At 49.0% G+C, this 20,755-nt stretch overlaps 1 long non-coding RNA gene across 3 annotated transcripts in view; it reads right to left on the reverse strand.

Annotated features, from left to right (window-relative positions):
- LOC138731632 (uncharacterized) overlaps positions 1 to 20,755 on the reverse strand; it is a 153,228-nt gene that overhangs the window by 57,601 nt on the left and 74,872 nt on the right. The gene's annotated exons all lie outside the window — the stretch shown is intronic.

A 20,755-nucleotide genomic window follows, 5' to 3' on the forward strand; every position in this document is an offset into this window, starting at 1 on the left:
AGGGCTTCAACACTCTGTCAGTAAAGACATTTTCCCTAATATCCAATCTAAACTTCCCCTGGCACAACTCAAGACCATTTCCTCTAATCTTATTGCTGGTTACTTGGGAGAAGAGAGAATGTCAGAAAAGCATCAGAGAAATGGATTGCCCTCCATTTCCCACTTCCCACACATCACAAGAAACATCCATTCCAGCCTGCTTGGGATACCATGGGCCGTTACTGTTACCACCCAGCTGAGAGCTCCTCTGACTTTGGGAGACAAAGGGTGAGCGGGTGAGGGTCTATGAGCCCTCCTGATTGCTCTGGACTTGAAAGAGGAATGTCTCAATCCCTGCCCCATTGCTGGATGTGAAGAGGAGGTTAAAACAAGGGAGTCCCAGCCTGCTCATTTCTGGGGAGCTGGGATAGCTTGGATTCAGATCCTCATTGCTGTCACCAAATTTCCTCAGTGTCAACACTGCTCTGGGCAGACGCGTTGCCCTTTGCTCGCCACTTCTTTGTGCAGATGGGGCTGGTGGAGAAAAGCTCCCGAGGGATCCATTTTCCTCCATGTCCTTGTTGCACATCCCCTGGTGTCCAGCCGACAGTGCGGTGGAGAAATCTCCTTGACCTGGAGGGATGACAGGACTGGTCTCCTCACCTTCAGAGCATCTATTGATGGCAGGTTATGCCCAGCAAGAAAGATCCAGTCAGGCCATGGAGAAGCTTCTAAGACCTGACTGACCATTCTCCCTCTCCTGCTCCACCTCCGCTCCAAAGCATCTGATGCACGTTCCAAAACTTGCCTTAGGTCCCAGGCACTGACAGAGAAACAGAAGAGGGACATTGCGTGAAGGGGGAACCATGGCAAAAGGAGGAGAGAAGTTCATCTGTTCTGTAGCGCAGGGCACTTGTGGCTGCCTTTATTAAATCCTCTGTCTCTCTGCAGGGTATTAAACACAACATACATTTAAACTAATGCTGGGGTGCCAAAAGAGCAGAGACAGAAGATTTTTCCTCAGCATTTATTTATATCAAAATATATATTTATATCGATGAAGCATTGGCTGTCAGGCTCCCAAAAGAAAATCACTCTCGATGCAATAAAACTCTCAGCCTGTTCAGCGCTGCTAACAGTAACCCTGCCCCAGCATTTAATTACGATTTCCAGACTGAGAAAACCAACCCAGCTTGATAGGAAGGGAAAATATCCACCAGCACCATAGGATCCAACACCACAGGGATGGCACTGGGTCCCAGCACACCCCTGAACAAGCCACGTACAGGAGGAGAAGCCGGTGTATGGCGTAACAAAATAATTAAAGAAACCTTCAGAAGGGTTGGCAGCATAAAAATTTCTGGCTCTGTCGTCTCTCTGTTTCTGCAAGCAGCAAAAGATCCATAATTCTCACACTTAATGTAATTCCAAGGCATCTAAAGTGATTTACAGTCAGTTTACTCAATACTTTCAGCTTTATTTAATGTAACAGTTATGGCACATAAAAAGTTTATTGAAAATCCTTTGGGAGTATGATTGAGTAAGAAACAGTCATTGCTAATACCATTACAAGAGCTGAAGAGAAGGATCCCGGCATGTTCCCTCAGTGACCTTTATGGCTTCGTGATCCAGGGTTACACCAGGAAATCCTCCCCTGCTCTCCGAGTGGAATGGTGCCACGTTCCCTTTTCCCCTCGTGGGGAGCGAGCAGCTTGGGCAGGAGCTGCCTGCCACGCAGAGCCCCCCGGCATGGGAAGAAAAAGAAGTTCTGGGAAGCTGAGAGGGAAGGAACTTCCCTCCTGCCAAACTCACTCGTTTATGCAGTTGCTTATTTTCCTACTTGCCATTTGCAAGCAGAGCTGAAGCTCTTCCCTCCAGAACAGAGGAATCGTTTTGGGTGGAGTTGGGAGGAAAACAGGGCTGCAGTAGAGCAAAATCTGTGGATCCTCCCCAGTTCAGCTCCATGCAGTGCCATTAACTCTTTCAGCATCACCGATCTGTTAGGCTTCTCCCCAAATAGGAAATTGCAAAAGCTGTTAATTTGCCTCAGCAACTAACAAACATTACTTTTACTATCATTATAGCAATAAGTATAATTTAATTTAACACTTCGTGATAGTGCCCACGGTGGTGAGCGTGTCTCGACATCAATTTTTGTTGGATATTCTCGCAGTGCTGGCAGCCCACCAAGGCTGCTTGAAACAACAGAGGACTCCCATTTATCTTAAAAGAGAAGAAGATAAACATAATAACTAATACTCTGACTTTGGCAGCTCCTAGAAACTCCAGTCATAGACCAAACCCAGGCTGTCCACTGGCATAAATAACAAGTGCTACAATCCCTCCTGAGGACACTGGAGTGACAGCTCAGCTTCTCCACCCCTTGTGCCACGGCTGAACACAGGCTTCATAGAACCAGAGAATCGTTTGGTTGGAAGAGACCTTTGAGATCATCAACTCCAACTGTACCTGTCCACTACTAAAGCAGATCTCTGAGCACCTCCTCTGCTGGCCTCTTAAACCCCTCCAGGGCTGGGGACTCCACCACCTCCCCGGGCAGCCTCTGCCAGTGCCAAGAACCCTTTTGGTGAAGAAGTTTTTCCTAATATCCTATCTAAACTTCCCCTGGTGCAGCTTGGGGCCTTTTCCTCTCATCCTACCACTTGTTACATGGGAGAAGAGACCAACACCCACCTCACTGCAACCTCCTTTGAGGCAGTCATAGACAGAGATGAGGTCTCCCTCGGGTCTCCTTTTCTCCTGGCTCAACAACCCCTGGTCCTTCAGCTGCTCCTCACAAGACTCCGTTCCCTTCTCCAGATGAACTCCAGCCCCTTAATGTCCTCCTTGCAGTGAGAGGCCCCAAACTGAACCCAGGATGTGAGATGCAGCCTCACTAGTGTTGAGTATTGGGATGAGTTCCCTGCTCCCGCTGGCCACGCTGTTCAAAGGAAACCTTCACATGGTTCACACCTTGCTACACGTGAGGTCTCCGATGCTCAGGGAGATACAGGCAGGAAGTGCAACCTTTCCTTCAGCTGGGCTATTTCCAAGATCTCATTTCTCAAACTTGCTTTCACAGCCTGTTTACAGGCAACCCGTATTTTCCAGGAATCGGAGGTGAAAGGTGTGTCACGGCAAGGCGAGAAGAGCCAGCAAAGCCAGTACCAAATGAGAGATAAGAATGCACTGAATTGACTGGAATAAATAGGCAGTAAAAGAAAAACATGTTCCACATGTGCATGTTCCATAAACAGAAGAAAGGTTACATTTTTCAGATAAGGCAACTGTGATGGATTGTTTAGCTGTATTTGTCAATCAAGTATTAAGACTTGCAGAATTAAAATCAGTGCAGTTCAGAGATGAATTCCAAGCTCTCCAAAACATCAGGTTTGGCATTTCAAGAGCTATCAAGCTATCATCTTGAGACAGACAAACAGATAGATGGATGGATGATTTGGAGAAAAAGATGGAGACATTCTTTCAAGACTTTTTTTTTTTCCAAGAGATGATTTTCCCCGTGCCAAGAATTCAGCCTGGGGAAAAGTCCAAATGCAGCATTTCCTCCAGCTTAAACTGGGGCTTGGCCCAAACCAAACTTTGGCTCCAAAGCCCTGCTCTCAGCAGGGACAGGAGAACAGGATCTGGTGCCTCTCGCCCACCCCTGCGTTAGCAGAATGGGGTTGTGCATCGTGCGAGGAATGGACACCTGCCTTTGCCCCCAGAAACACCACTTACAGGTGCCCAAATGTTAATGCTGAACAGATGGGTGGGAGAAAAGCAGCATTTCATGCTGGAACTAGCAGAGCAAGCTCCAACAAGTCCACTATTGTTAGACAGAAATTCCTAGAAACAGATGCAGCGAATTCAGCGCTTCAGAGCCAGGTCTGGAGTTTGGGGTCTGCTGGGAGAAGGCTGCGGAGCTTATGGATTAATGTACTATTATTACATTACTCTTTAAGCTTCAAAGGTCTGCCAGGAAACCTAAGCCTACTATCTATTGAATGACATTTTAAGAACAAATAATACATTAATATATTTAATTTGAGAATAAACACATACATTATAGGAAGGGATTTTGTCTATGCTGATAAGTCAGCGCCTGACCTTTCCACTGCAATCCCCGGGTGCTGAGCCCTGGAGGACCTCTTCCAGGAACCTTCGCTATCGGCTGCAAGGCGAGAGCCTCAACGCCGGTCCTGCCGGCTCGAAACTGGAGCTGACACACTGTTTGGAAATGGGAGCTTAGCCGTAATTATCCCTTCGACACTAATCTACAGCTACACTAAATCTTGTTGCCTCAAATTAGTTAATCAATTAAGTGTCAAACCACAAAATGTTAGCGATTGTGGCCTGAATTTATTGCCTTGGCACATGCTTCCATCTGCTGTCTCTCTCCTTTCCTCAGGTTCTGCTGTTGGAAAACTTTGGGACAGGCGTTTCCCTTGCCTCATTAAGGAAGGGTTAATGAGGCCAGACTCCCCTGCCCCAGAAAGAAAGGGGGTGGAAGTGCCAAGTCCTGCACCCAGGGAGCAATAACCCCACGTACCAGGATACTGGGCCACGCAGCTGGAAAGCAGCTTGGACCTGTGGTCCTGGTGGACACCAAGCTGAACCAGCACTGTTCCTCGCCTCAAAGGTGGCCAGCGCTATCCCGGGCTGCATCAGGCAAAGCAGAATCGAGGGAGGGGATCCCTCCCCTCTGCTCTCCACTGGTGAGGCCACACCTAGAGCAGTGCCCAGCTCTGGGCTCCCCACTACCAGAGAGAGTCCACTGGATACTGGAGAGAGTTCACTGAAGGACCACGAAGAGGATGGAGGAACTGGAGCATCTCACAGGTGAGCAAAGGCTGCGAGCTGGGACTGTTCACCCTGAGGAAGAGAAAGCTCAGGGGGGAACTTATTAACATGTATAAACATCTGACGGAAAGGTGCAAAGAAGATGGAACCAGGCTCTTTTCAGTGGTGCTCAGTTCCATGAGGCAATGGGTGCCAACTGAAGCACCAGAGGGACCATCTGAACATCAGGAAATGCTTTTCTTACTGTGAGTGTGCCTGGGCACTGGCAGAGGTTGCCCACAGAGGTGGAATCTCCCTCCGTGGTGATATCCAAGCTAGATAAGGTCTGTGCAGCCGTCTTTAGGTGGCCCTGCTTGGGCAAGGCATTTGGACAAGGTGACCTCCAGAGCTCCCTTCCAACCTCAACCATTTGGTGGTGTCTGAGCCTGAATCGTAAGTCCTGATGTGCTTGATATGGGTTGTTATGATTACAGCAAGTCAGAAAGTCCTGTTATTTGCACTGGGAGAGCTCGGGCAATTTCAGAAGCTGATCGGTTCTGCTGGAAGCCTTTTCAGCTTCAGAGAGGGTTTTTTTTTCCTCCCTTTTAGAATTTCAATGAAAAGATAAAACTGATAGCTGAAACATTCCGCTTTTTCAAAAGCCGTGAAAATATTCAGCTTTGGAAAACAATTCTGGTCAAAAAATAAAATAGTCTGTTTTCTTGGAAACAGTCTCAAAAACAAATGTCAGCCTTTTAAGCGTGTGTTTGAAAGGGGAAACTTATTTTGAAAAAGAGTTTCTTGGTTTTGTTTGTTGTTATTGAAAAACAACAACAAAAAAGACTTTTCAATAGAAATTTCAGCACTTGCCGAAAAGCTATTTTTCATTCACACGATGTTTAGAAGAAAAATATTCCCCCGATTCAAGTCCCCAGGGCTAACGTCTGCGAGAACCACGTGGCCAGGGGTCAGCTTCTCCCCATCTACAACTCCTGGGGCCAATGCTAAGAGAGAAAGAGATGAGTATTCAATTCTTGGGGTCCTCGAGCCAGATGAGTGATGCTGGGCCAGTTATCACCACGCTGGGAACAAATGAAAGCATCCTGCTCGCCGCCACTGTCATTGTCCTGCTTGTGATGATCAGTTAAAAATGTAAATAGAAAGGAGAGACTTTGGGCAAGCCGGCGCAGGACGATGGGGGGAAAGATTGCAAAAGCGAGGTTTATTGATCTCCAGTCGAGATTGATGGCACAATAAGAGCAGGAGGCGAAGAGTGATTTTGCTTTTGAAAACGTTGATGAATAAGCACTCAGGGGCAACAAATAGCTGGACTCCCTGAATGATGGACGGCAGCAGGCGAACAAGATGCATTTTTATAAATGGGTGAAAGGAGAGGAGGACTTATTAAAAAAAATGAATGACCACATGTGGCAGGGATATGCCACTGGGGAGAAGCCAGCCATTGATTTATGTGCACTACTGGCATTTGAAAATTCAATAATAACATTGACAAATGAGAGGCAAAGCTGGCCAGAGGACAGCAGAGAACTTGGAGTGGAGAAAGAAAATGCCAAGGTCAGGATGAAGGAACAGAAAAACATGCTTATGTTGGAAAGGTTTTGAGTTAACTCATCTATATAAAGACATAAAGAAAAATCACTCTGGGTTCAGAGCTCACCAGCCTGACTCTGTGGCATGAACTGGGGAGAAGCAAACGGAGGAGCTGTGGCATCCGGCGCAACTCTCAGCGGGGATATCTGCTTCCTGACATGGGGAGCACAGATCATTTAATCTTCTCCTCCTGCTTTCGATAAGCTGGTGCCTGGTGCTCCCTGGCACCTTTACAATCAAACGCCCTGCAGTTTCTAAGAGCTGTTGGCTAAAGAAAAAGGCACCAGTATCACACTCTAACCCATTGCACAGGCTCCTGGGTTTGCAACCCTAGCTGGAGATGCTTTTCCAATGGCAGTGAGGTGACGGCTGGGCAGTAAATGGGAGGGATACGGTGCTGCTGAAGCTGTCACATCCCATCATGTCACAGCACGTGAAGGTTCTCACACCCCTGAGGAGATAGAGAAGAGGAGCTGCCAGCTTTTATGGGCTGAGCAAGTCTTACCAAGGCTCAGAAGTGGAGCGTTTGTCTTTTCTTTCTCCTGTTCGGGAAGGATGGTGGAAAAGCCCTGTTGCTGCAACCTCTCCTGAACAACAGAGCCCTCACAGGCCCACAGAAAAAAAAGCAGCAATTGAACTCATCAAAGCCATCCCTGGCTATCGCTTGAATAATACCTTGTTCTCACCAGCTTGCAGAATGTAGCCTGGCACATAATGTTACCTTAACATTTGATCTACTTAATAAGCCCCCCAATTTTCTCCTCCCTGTCTTCTGGCTGTTACCAATGGCAGTAAAAGAGCACAACCAGCAGGAGAGCCCACAAAGAGAACACTAGTGAGAACGTGGCAGAAATGTACTTTGCTCTTTCCTACCGTTCCTGGCCTCCCTCCGGGCTTGTATTCATCTATGAAGATGTCTTTGCTAAATGCTGGAAGGTCAGAGGTGTGGACAGAACATAATTCCGCGCATCGTGTGTGCCTGGCTCAGCCGAGGGAGCACCTGCTCAGTGGTGGAGAAATCTCTGCAAGGGCTGCTCACCAAGGCCAGCGGAAAGGGCTCTGGGAATGTGGGGCAGGGCCTTTCCTTTCGGAAACCATGGAGTTTGGTGCTTCTGGACACTCAGAGGGAGGGTACAGGTCCTGTCTTGGGGCTTAGTAGAAGATTTTCCCGTGGAATGAAGTCAAGGTCTCAATCAAAGAATGTAGTGATTTGCAGAACTGGGATAGAATTCATTCTGGTAGAGACTGGCTTGAGCCTGGGAGCAGCTCCAGCCCTCTAAACAGGACTTTTGACACTACACATTTGGGTTTTTTCCCTTGCCTTTCTTGCGAAGCAGTTAATTTCCATCTTCAGCTGAAACTCCTGCTCATGGTGCTTTACTCAGTTTTCCAGCCTGGTAAATCTCACTGCCAGAGCCAGCTTTATTTTTAAAGATCACCTAATACCACATCTCTGAAAAGCAGTACCCTGACCTGGGTATTTTAGGATGTGTCCCTAAACAAGTTCCAAGGCAGCTAATCCTTCGATACTGGGCAAAGTCATCCCTCGGCCCCACTCTCCTCCAGCCACCGCAATCTTTGGCCAGGTGATTTGAGGGGAGATTCCTGCATGCGGGGCCCAAATGCTCAGCTGTATGGGAGATGGAGAGAGAACAAACCTCATTCTTTTGTGCTACCCTGGCAAAAGTGTCAATAGAAGGATTATACATAATCTCATTAAAATTTACATTGCTGAGAATGGAGTTTGTACTTCTGTTATATGCTCTCTATATTTAGATTCCACGTTGCTGTTGCCACTCAGCTCCTCTCTATCCAGGATTAGCATCCTGAACAATAAGGAGGTACGTACACACACACACACACACTTGCTTGATGTGTAAAGCACTCAGAACACAAACAATAGCGCCTTGTGTTTCCTTAATCTGAGGATCTCCAAGCAGCTCAGGTAGATAAAGCATCTTCTACAGCAAGGTAAAGTACAAGGAGTTTGTTGGATTCACTCAGTTTTTATAGCAAGCCTGGGGATGAAAATAGACTGAAACCCTGTTTTGGAGTCCCCTCCAGCTCCTGGCAGCGTCTCTCCCTGCAGATGTAGCTTCACCCCTCTGCAAATCTCCCGGTACGAGTTTTATACAAATAATTAAGGTTGGTAAGGAGTGCCTCGCTCTTTCTGCTTGCTGAAAAAATTCTCTGCTCGAGTTTGACACAACCGAAATAATTAACGAGGGGAAAGAAGTTGAAAAGCTGATAAAATCTCAGCAAGCCCACCCCTCCGCCTGTCCTGGGTAGTGTTACGCTGAGAGCTCTCTGTGTCAGCAACGGGTTTTTGCAATCAAATTTGAAACAGTGCAGCTGAGGACAGCATTAATTTAGAGTTTGGAGCCAGTACTGCAAACAGCCCCTCCCAGCCCAGCGCAGGGCTGGCGAACGCTGGTGTAACTCTGCTGCTGGCAGCTTGCAAACAGCAACTGAGGATCCGGCCAGAGCCTCTTACCCCTCTACCCCACAAAGGGTTGGAGCAGCTTCTCAGAATCACTCTAGAGCCCATTAAAACAAAAGTAAGATACCTCCAATCAGTATTACTCATTTTTATGGCCATGTTGTTCACAAATGACTGAATTTAGCTGTCAAATGTATAGAAAAGAAAAATAAAATCAAAGCACCAGCCATCTGCGCCCCAGAAAATGTTTATACTTTCATGGGTTGTTTATGGCAAGGTCTCAGCTCCTTTGTTCCACATCATATTAGTTATTGCATGGGAAATGAGGGGGTTTCACTTCACCATTTATAAGGCTTTTGCATTCTCTCTTGTGCATGCTCGCTCTCTCCTCATATGTATTTTTGGACCATACGTCTTGGATTGACACATGGAATTGTGTTTGTTTTACTGGTTCTGTCTCTCTAATAGTTTTTCATTGCAAGAGGGATCTAATGTTCGTTATTTACTCTGCTTTCTTCCAGTGCCATTACTGCGAGCGCTCGGTTCAATCAATCCAATCGCCTGATAGCTATGAGGTTCCTTGACCTATTTGAGTGTGAAGGAAACGGGAGCAGGGAGAGCCTTGAAACCCTGCCTGGGTTCATCTCAGAGATGTTTGTAACAGCCCAGCTCTTTGAAAGCTCACACACTTGTTTGTGCTGGGGGTCAGGTCCTCAGCTTGAACCACCTAGAGTGGCGTGATACGTGGAGCAGCTGCAGCATCCCACAGCTGAGGACACAGCCTCGCAAGCTGAGATTTATCCTGGACCAGGGTTGGGGTTTCCAGGAGTATTTTGTGGTCGGAAGGAGGAATCCACTCCCTGTTATCTACCTTGAGGCATCTTAGCAGCCACTCAGGCCCTTTTGGGGTTGCTCTCAAGGCCCCAGATTCAGTAGCCACTTCAGAAAGTCTTGGCCAAAAGGCATTAAGAATGAGGCATGGTTGTTGCCAGTAAGAGTTCCAACCCATCAGATCACATAAACACATATTTAGCTCTAAGTGGGTAAATAATCCCTCTGAAAGCCACCCACATCGAGCAGTCTCTAGATCCGATGCTGTGTTTTAGGTGAGCATCATATTTTTTTCTTACAAACTCCCTGAAGGAGAGTGCAAGCAGAAGTTAAAATCCCAGGGACTGCCTCCACTTTCATCCCTGGCCCGATCTCATATTCTCTAACCTTACCTGGGAAAAGTGCTGTAAACAGCGGGGGCGTAAATCTGCTGAGGTTACTCGGGCAAAGTAATACATGGTGCTCCAGGGAGGCCGCCTCGGAACAGCACAGCCACTGCTGTGGGCCCCGTGTTATTAGAGAGACGTTGCAGGACAAGGAAAGGAGAAATAAAGGGCATCCAAGGACCAAGCAGCTGCCTGGTGATGCCAGTGTTGGCCTCATCTCTCTGGAACGACGCCTCTGAAACACGTTTACCCACTCTTGCTGCACAGCACAAGGGGTGTCAGGCACCCCAATCACGGATAGCACGCCGCCCTGGGGTTTGCAATAGCAGGGATTTACACCAGCTCACATTTCCCTTCCTATCCCACCCACCCGACAGTCCTGAGCTGTACAGCAGCCCCGAGAGCGTGGGTGGCACAGAGGGACTTCAGGGCACCACAAGTTGGTGCGGTTGGAAGATACGTTTCAGACCATCAGAAGCCAACAGCATCCTGTCTGGAAGTTGTTCTCCACAGGACAAGGAACGATGGTTTTTAAACTAAGGGAGGACAGATTTAGACTGGATATAAGGAAGAAATCGTATACAATGAGGGAGGTGAGGCACCAGCGCAGGCTGCCCAGGGAGGTAGTGGATGCCCCATCCCTGGAAACATCCATGGTCAGGTTGGATGAGGCTCTGAGCAACCTGATCTGGTTAAAGATGTCCCTGCTTCTGCAGGGGGTTGGACTGGATGATCTGTAAAGGTTCCTTCCGACCCAAATAATCCTATGATTCTATGTTTTGATAGCCCTAACGAAACCTTTCTACAAAATGCTCCCAAAACCTGGAAAGACCCATGCACCAGGCTGTTTCTACACCCAAAGTCTCTGGAGAGCATCGCTGGCCCTGCAGCAGGACACAGCAAAGGCAGCGGAGGCTTCGAGGGACGTGATGATCTGTTGTGAGGAGGGCAAAACCACAAGCAGGGAACATCACTGGCGTGTGAGGATGGTGTCACCAGCAACACCAAGAGGATGCGAAGGGCTCTCCATGCTCTCGCACCAAGCCATGCGGTCGCCAGCCTGCGGTAACGCTGAATGAGAAATCCCAAGGAAAGCAAGTGAAGAAACGGATTCCAGGCAAGCAGCTCAGGCAGGGGGAGGGAAAGGGTGGAACGAGCATCTCGCTTTGCAAGGCAGCTGAGCTTATTTTAATGGGCAAGGTCAGCAAAGAAATGACCAGGAAGAGAAATCGCTGCCATTACAAATCAGTCGCGATCTTGTATCAATTATTCCCTGCGCAGTTCCCTTGCCTTGGGCTGAAGCAAACACGGCCTAATCAGTTTTACATCTACGTTTAATTTTATTGGAAAGAGGAGCCAGCAATGCATCATGGGGCTGCTGTGTGACATGAAAGGTGACCCCTGCCAACTTAATGACACAATACATAACCCTTAATGAAGTCACTATCTTGTCCTTTTTTTGCTGTCTCAGCCCGATGATTTATGATGGCATCATTTTGCTTTGCCCTCTTTTCATTTCAGCTTGACAAAGTGGATGAAACAATTATCTTCGTTATCGGCCAGAGCAGTGGAAATGTGATGGCTGAGGGTTTCTGCACGTGGAGGGCCTTGGCTGTGCATCAAGTGAATAGAAAAACACACTTAGGAATTTTGGGGCTCTCCTCTCCTTTTCTCTCGTCCTGTCTGTGGCCTCCTGAAGATGGACAGAGGATCCCAACAGCCCTGGCAAGCCCTACATCACTGTGGCAAGAAATAATTTCAACAAAGTCCTCTCTGGAGCAGCAGATAGAAGCAAGCTGGGAGGTGTTGATGCCTTTCCTTTTCCAGCTCTTTCTCCTCTCCTCCATACCCGCCTCCCTGGGTATGATGTTCACACACGAATGGGCTAGATGAGGGTTATCCTCCATGTGTGAACCTGTATAAAGGTACCCGGTGCTCTCGATGGCTGTGCGTGTGTCAGTGCCTCTACGTATCCAGATGTATGTGTGCGTTTGTACCTGATTTTATGTATAATTAAAATCAGCATAAGCCTGTAATCCTTCCGAGCTGAGCCTATACCACTTTCTGGCTGCCAGTGCACTACAAACCCATTGTTTCCGATCGTAGCTTCATGCTTTCATCAAAACACAGCCCAGGTTTTTTACCAAAGGGTCCTTTTTTTCTCTCGGTACCTACAGAGGTTGCGTGATGGAAGCCTTCCTCCAGTGACAGCGATGCAGATGGAAGCTGACGGCACAGTGTTTCAGGCCTGCTAGGCAGAGATGACAAAGTGCCCTCGCTAGCCATATGCTTGATGGCACTTGGAACTGCCACAGCAATATCTTTTGGCTGGTGCTGCTCAGGGTCTGATGTGGCTGTTGCTGTTTACCGAGTTTCTCCTCTACGCTGAGATGATTCAGGATGACTGTGAGCAGACCTTCATAGCGGTACTTAGGCACATCAACAAATTGCTGCAATTCCTCACTGATTTTAAGGGATAAAAAAGACAGACGTGGCTTTTCCTATTCCATTCCTTGCCTGCACAGGGCTGTTCCTTGCAATGCCTTTCTCAAGCCCTGAGCACAACCATTCCTCTAGTCTGTACACTCCTTCCACGTTTCACCACAGCTGAGCCAAAGAGATTTCTGCCCACGACTCTGCTACCCTGACTCCATGAGCTGCTGGAGAACCCTCTGTCAGCAGAGCTGCAACAAAACATCATACCAACACCTGAACACAGAACAGCCAACGCAATCACACCGCCTGGATTTACGTATTTGAAAGAGTACCTTTTTTCAGCCATAGAATCGTAGAGGTTGGAAAAGACCTCCAAGATCATCCAGTCCAACCATGCCAGCTAAACCATGTTCCAAAGTGACACTTCTGCATGTTTTCTGAACCCCTCCAGAGAGAGTTGTTATGGTTTTGGAAATAGCAGTGAGAAACCTCCCAGGAACTTAAAATCACTGCTTCAGACTTCTCGTGCTCTTACATGCACCCTTGTAGGTCAAGACCTCTGTATAGTGAAGCAGTTAGAATACCTCTAATTAAGTTATTCTGCCTCATTCCTGACTAACATAAAACATGCTTATCAACCCAGATTCTGCGTTAGGGCTCCATCCTCCTCCTCACAAGGAAAGCTTTCCTCTCCGTGCTGTGACCTGAGCAGGGTTTCTCAGGGAGGGTGGGGAAGGAATGAGAAGATAAATGCAGTCTGGCAGGACATTAAGGGAAACCACAATATTGCCTTGTAATGCAGCTCCTATCTGATCAGCAGAGTCAAATGTGGTGCCGGAGTTATGTCTCATAGGAAGTGGAACCAGCCGCCCCTGTCAAACGGATTGCCGAGATCTTCCTGGAGATACTCCTTCTGTCTGTCAGAGATACCAGCTGCTGAGGAATTCCCAGCATGTGCTGCAGTGACCCCAGCTGAGCTAATGCAGACCCTTTTCTCCCCACCCCACAGCTCCTCTCCCTCCCTTCAGCCTCCCCCCGGGGGGCTGCGGCCACCTGTGGGAAGGAGAACAGCCTCATCAGTTCCGATGTGCACATCAGGGCCTGAGAAAACACAGCCTGGCTGATCCTGTGGGATGGGGACACGATTATTGCCTTCTCCTGCAAAGGAGAAAGCTGCAGTGTTTGAATTGCTCCTTTCATTCCCCAACACCTTCCTTCTGGCCTCGTAGGATGCATTTCCTGCTCCTCTTGGCAGGTTGGACAGCATCCTAGGAACTCACTCACACGGAAGGTGGTAAACGTGATGCATTGGCAGAAAGCAGAGGCAGCAGTAGCCTCTAGTCCTCCCAGAATGATCTGCAAGAATTTAACTAATTATTTGTCAGAGTGATCCTGTGAATTAGCATCATAGAATGGTTTGGGTTGGAAGGGACCATGAAGGTCCATGAAGGGACCATCCAGTCCAACCCCCCTGCAGAAGAAGGGAAATTTTCAACCAGATCATGTTGCTCAGAGCCCCATCTCACCTGACCATGGATGTTTCCAGGGATGGGGCATGATATTCGATAGGTATGAACGCCACAGAACAGGGGAAGGCCAAGGTCTCCGAGATTCAGGGCCTCAGCACCAAAACCCCACAGACCGGGGTGCTGGATTGGTCAAGACCAGCTCCCTGCAGTGGCAGAAACCACAGCACGCAGGGATGGAGCTACTGATCCCATTCAGATCCCAACACATCAGAGACAGGAGAAAAGGCTCTCTGGAGCGACTCCTTTACTGTTCGGATAATTACAGCCGAGATTAGAACTGGAGGGAAAACAGGAGCACTTTACAAATGAAGGAACAGCACACTGTAGAGTAGTTCAATCACAATTAATGAGAAGACAGTGCTCAATGAGGAGCTGCACCCAGGCCTGGTGGTGCTCGAGCAGGCGGGTGTGATGTATAGCACCCGTTTCCTAACCCCCTCTCTTTATATGCCCATTCTTTCTCATGTCCTTGCTTTAAGAGGTTTTACATCACGGTCCTTGCTATGGTATCCAAGGGTCTTTAACTGCCACGGCTTGAAACATAGGCTCTGGGTTTGGGAACAAATAGCAGTGAACCTTTCTAGGGAATCTGTGCCTTTCCCGATGGGCCGAGCACTCCAAGGGTTAACGCATTCTTCCGCTTTTCTTGCCTTCAGTCCCACTGCCAAAATCCCCGCTCGTTCGTCTGCTGCGCTTCCTCCGCGTGTCAGCAAAGGAAATCCGTAATCTCCCAGCTACAGATTTGGGGAACTTTGACATCCCCTAATGAGGTAAACACATTACTGTCATGTACAAACAAACAGCAACAAATTAGCAGCTGACACGTGAGGAAGCCGCGGCGCAGCAACACACGGCACTCTTTACAGGCAATTAAAGCTGCCTGCGCCGACTGCTCCGTGCCAGCCGGGTCGCATCCTGCACTCCTGGCCTCAGCCCCAGGGCCTCGCTGGCCATTCTCCATCTGCCCCTTCCTCACAGACTTCACACAATCACTAAGGTCAGGAAAGATCTCTAAGATCATCCAGTCCAACCTCACTGTGCCTGCTAAACCGTGTCCCCAAGCACCACGTCTACGCGTTCTTTGAGCCTCTCCAGGGATGGGGACTCCACCTGGGCAGCCTGGCCCAGCGCTTCAACATTCCTTTGGAGACAAACATACCACGGTAAAATGCTCTTCTGAGACACCATTGCAAGTGGTTAATTGCAACACGATAGGGAAATCTAAGATATCTATAGTACCACGTGTCATCTTGGAGAAGAGGGAAACGTTTCAACAGCCGGTTTCCTCCTCCTCTGCCATCCAAGCGCCCTGTTGGGTGCGATACAGGGTAGGGGCAGGTGCAACACAAGGAGATACTGGTAGAACTGGGAAAAACAACCTCAATACTGTGGCTGCTGACTGTATGGTACAACACACGTCTTGTTATGCCCTCCCTGAGCATCCAGTAGGGTCTCTGTCAGAGACAGGATGCTGAGCTGGTGGGACCCTTGGCTTGACCCCACGGGATTGCTTTTATTCTCCTAACGGCAACGTGTCTGACCTTGGGAGGAAAGATTGCAGCAGTCTGGCAGAGAAGGTTCTTTGCATTTCATCTTTAGGATCATTTTCTTGCCATATCACCCATAAACATCCTGAGGTTTTTCCCTTCTAGTTCTTAGCTTGAGGCCCTATCCCAGAAAAAGGGCTCAGTAGCTAAAACAAGATACCGAGCTGGTAAAGAGAGACAGATAACTGACTTATCTTAGCAAAAGCCATCTCTATTGAGGAAAATCCAGGGCAATAGGGCCACGGTCAAAGGGCTTTATTATTATAATTGCTCTGCAAGGGTGAAAGCCCGCGGATAAGAATCCAAATCAGTCATCACTCAGAATAATAATCATGCAAAAAGATAAATAAATAAAGGTAGGATCCAGCCAAAAAGGGAGCTCACATTATCAGCCAATAAACCAATAATCCATTAGTGACCAAGGTTGCTGAATAATATAGTACTTTCACAGTACCCATAATTTATACTGCAGACTAGAGAATAGACACGATTATTAGAGTGAGGGCTACTGGATGACACATGATGCATGACCGCGCGGCATTGATCTTCACACAACAGGAAGGTGTCTAGACTGGGAGATGTATGGCCGTGCGATTCAGAGCAGGGCATATTTCATGCGGGGCCTAATGGAGTAGTGGAGGCCGTGATGGATGACTTGCCTAGTTTCAGTAGCAGCGCAGTTATAGCAGTGCTAATGCGCGACCTCTCCCGCTCCCTGCGTCCTTCATTCAGTCAGGGTGACCTCATTTACAGGGATGGAAAATGAGAGGCGCAGAGTACGAGGGGGAGGGAAGAAGGGGGAGAGAGAGGGGGAGGAGAAGGAGAGAGAAGAAGAAAAATAAAAGATAAGGAGAGGGTGTGATGTAAATGGACAATCACGAGATTCCACCTTGCTCCCGGCTCGCTCCAGCAGCGCAGCGGCATTGGGTGGTAGGGGACTGATTCTGCCCTACACCTGCTGGGACTCTGCTCCTGTTCGGAGAGTGTCACTCCTGACTTCCACAAGTGCTACTGAGCCCAGTGGTGCAAATCTCAGTCTCGCTCAGGCTCCCAGAGCTCACGGGACTGGGCCAGCAGCACCCACACCTCCTGCCATCCAGTAAGCTACAGGTGCAGTGGTTATTGCTGCACGGTGCCCAGCTGGTCTGTGCCAGAAGACATCCCCAGAGCTGGGGAGGGCTGTGAAAGAGCTCCCGGCCATAGGCAGTGTTCAGCCTAGGGCAACAAAACAACCCCAAAGCAGCACCATAGTCAATCTCATGTCAGGCCTGACTCCTTCGTGCATGAAAACAAGTAATAAGATCAGAGAGCAGTGCCTGGTCCCTTCCACCCTTGCATTGGAACCTCCACCTCCCCTGCAGCACCTCTCCCTCCATCTGTCACTTGGCCATTGACCTCCTCTTCCAGAAGCAAGGGAGATCGAGCAAGCAGCACTGAACACCAGAAAAAAACCCCAAACGTACCTTAACTGTGAACTGCTTAAGTGGGATCAAAATTAACAAAGGGCAGTAGCCCTTAAAAATTGGAAACAAACCAGAACCCCACTGTGAATTTTTAAAATGGATCAGATTTGGGTTTAAGGGCAGCACTCAAACTCAGCCCGAAAGTCTCTGCAGCCACACCGCCTTGTCCAGCCTGCAAGAGGTTTACTCCAAAGCTCAGTATGTCTGATTAGCTCACACTGGCAGCTCCCAGGCGTTCTCATGCCCTACACTGACAGCTGGGACCTGGCTTCCACAAGAACCCTGCATGGACCATCAGGAAAATGGGGGGGTTCTTTTTTGTTTGTTTGTTCTTGGTTTTTTATTTTAGAACTTCCAGGAAGTTCTTTTCTTGAAGGAAAACAGAAACCCAGATATTTTTATGGCACAGAGATGATCCAAGGGCTGGAGCACCTCCCATATGAGAACAGGCTGAGAGTGTTGGGGTTGTTCAGCCTGGAGAAGAGGCTCCAAGGAGACCTTAGAGCAGCTTCCACAACAGAAAAGGGCTCTTGATTAGGGAGTGGACATGGTGGGATGGTTCTCAGCTGAAAGAAGGGAGATTGAGATGAGATCTTGGGGAGAAAAGTCTTGCTGTGAGGGTGGGGAGGCCCTGGCCCAGGTTGCCCAGAGCAGTGGTGGCTGCCCCATCCCTGGAGGGGTTCAAGGCCAAGTTGGATGGAGCCTTGGATCCAGTGGGACTGGATGGGCTTTCATTGCCCCTTCCCCCCACTTCGTCCTGTAGGAGGGATGGTCTCAGCCCCAGAGAGCCTGCAAACCCAACAGCGAAGACTGATAAAAGGCAAGGTTGTTCCTGCTGTGCAGAAGTAGGAAACCAAAGAACACAGAGCATCCATCATTACTTATAGTCCCAAGGGAAAGGCCAGAGCAGAACCAAGAGCTGGGCCAGAGGCCTGCAGGGCTTTTAACACCAGTGCATCCTTCTCTTCTGACCAGGCAGCGCTTCCACACCATGCAGGACGTTACCGTGCGGGCAGAGGCACTGGTTGTTTGTTAGGTCCTTGGCATCTTTCAAGTGAACCTTTCCCTGTCTGTCCTACACTGCGCAGCTCCCACGTTAGCGCAGACCCTCCTGGGATCACTGCAGCTCCTCTAACGCCGTCCCCCTGCCCCCTACAACCACTGTGCTTTCCCTTCCCCAGACCCACAGCCAAACCCCCACAGAACCCCTGCCGCGTTCCTTCCCCTCCACGCAAAGGCTTTAACTCCCCGAGCTGCTTGGAAAGAAAAAGAGCGAATGGCCATTTACTGCGTTTCCTTCACCATCTGGGCTTATTAAAAACTGCACAGCAAATTAAAAATAGGTGGGAACAAAGATGAGGGAATGACATAAAGGGCTGCAGAAAACTCTCTGTGTACTTTTAAAAGCTGGAATTGCCATATGGACTGGCAGCAAGACATGTTTTACATTTCCACTGGTACATGACTGACATCATTTAGCATTAACTTCTATTTGAATAAAATAGTAGTAGACATTTAGGTAATATTACAGGGCAATAAATGTTTTAAAGAGCCTTGGGGGGATGCTCTTGAAACACAGTCCAGACCAGAACTCTAAAAATATGTCTTAAAATATATTAACTTCTTTTAGGACTTTTGGCTCTCAAACAAATAATGGAGGATAGAGGGGTTTTTTGTCCCCCCTCCCTTTTTTACTCTCCGAATTAAGAGTCCCCAGCAATATTTTTTTCCCCTTTTCCCTCTCTAGCTGGGCTGGGAAGAACACGAGAGAATGTAGTTAAAATTCAGAAAGGTTCCCCTTTATCATTACCATGAATCAACACAATAAATGAGCCCCTTCAGAGCACGGTAATAAGAATTTGATAAATCATCAGCCAAAAATTAACTAGATGTCAAAACAATCTTTGGGAAGTGTGATGGATTAGGGGCGATAGTGGCAATTAATCTCCCAGCATGAGTTCACAGGAGAGACTGAACACCGGGAGATGGATAGGGGGGAGACCAAGGCCTCGCAAGGTCAGGACACTGCGGAAAGGAACGAGGGAGGGAGAGAGAGACGGTGAGAAGAAGAAAAAAATTCCACTGAGTCGGCAATCCCCAGGCCCCCGGCAGCCGAGGTAGAGGTCAGTCACACGCCTTTGAAACCCTCTCCATCTCCAGCTGCTCTCCGTGATGAGGCAAGCACTTTTCTGCGCCTGCTAATAAACAGCACAAGGCAGCTCGTGGGGTCCGACACACGCTGGAGAGAGCCGAGAGCCGGGCAGGCTCCCCTCGCTAACAATAACGGGGGCGGCTGGAGGCGGCAGGGGGAGCAGAGGGAGACAAATCCTTCTCTAATGCGTGAATTCATCCATACGTGGCCTGGCAGTGGGTGCGCGTGGCTTGACTAATTCTGCCTGAGCACAGGAGGGGAGAGTGCAGGAGGAAAGTGCCGCTGCAGTCATAAATCCCCATCCAGCTGGCAAAGCGACTCCTTCAGTCTCCCACCTCGTGAGAAGGTTTGCAGCCCCAGCAGCAGAGGCAGCGCTCCCTGCCCCAGCACCAGGCCAGACTGACCACAGCGCAGAGAGCTGCGAGCAGGGGAGGGTTTACAGAGTGTCCTCTCTGGCCCACCACTTCCCTAGGCAGCCTGGCCCAGTGCAGCAGCTCACTAAGGCACGAAGTTTAGTTTCAGGTTGGGAAGCATCCTGGGATGCCCAGATGAAAAGGTGAGATGGTTTATACACCATGTTAGCAAGATAAGCCTTGCAGAGATGCGCTGAGGGCATTTCTCCCCAACAGCTTCCTTGATTCCTTTTTTAAAAATCCTGTACATCCCTCCTTTCTGCTCCGAGAAAGCGATTATCTCTACCTGTGCTGGCTACTTTTGCATCTCCTCTCCACAGGCTCCCAGCTCAAGTGAAGCATTGCACAAACAAAAATACCTACCATGAGTCAGCCGCCACTGCGCTCTTCTGCTGCCCCAGGCAGCTGCTCGCTCTGCTGGTGTTGCATAGCAAATCCAGCACCTCAGCTACACCCCGCTCTCCTTTTCCATTAGGTCCAGCCCTTGATAACTACAGTACAAGAGCATCCCTGCTCTAAGCACAGATCTGCACCAGCAGGACTTTCTGACCAGCATCAGCTGGGCCACATCCAGCAATTACGTTCACGAGGGGTGGTGGCACACGCTGCCAGCCTGGCCCGACTGATGCTCTTCCTTCATTGCACAAAATCTCTCACCCGGGATCCTTTGCAAATCCAAACAGGGGGGAGGGAGGGGGGTGAAAAGGATGATGAAAGAAAATAAGACAGGGCTCGTGCTGACTCCTCACTCTTCACACTGGGCCTCCGGGCATGGGGCTCCCAGTGACATTTTTCCCAGCAAACAGAGCCTGACACACACTCAGGATCGCACCCACCAGCAACACAGGGCACGGACAAGCTCACAGTGATCCCACTCCTATAAAGGAGTGACAGTGACCACAAGAAAACAAATAACTGGCCCGAGTCCTCTGCAGCCCCATTGCTGTGGTTCTCTGTTTCATCACTCTGAGGCTTGCGATCCTTCCCTGAGCTGTTTAGCATCTCTCCTCCCATTCTCGCTGCTGGAGCACTGCTGGCTTTGACACACACTCTGCTCTTCCCCTCAAGCAACAAGGAACACACGTAACACAGAGAGCGCCCATGGGGTGAGGCAGGAGAGCCTCAGACTGACTGGGAACATCTACAGCCACTCGCTTTCACCACCAACTACCTTGCTGCTCCAAGCAGC

This window comes from Phaenicophaeus curvirostris, chromosome 27 (genome assembly GCF_032191515.1).
Source record: "Phaenicophaeus curvirostris isolate KB17595 chromosome 27, BPBGC_Pcur_1.0, whole genome shotgun sequence".
Lineage (NCBI taxonomy): Eukaryota > Metazoa > Chordata > Aves > Cuculiformes > Cuculidae > Phaenicophaeus > Phaenicophaeus curvirostris.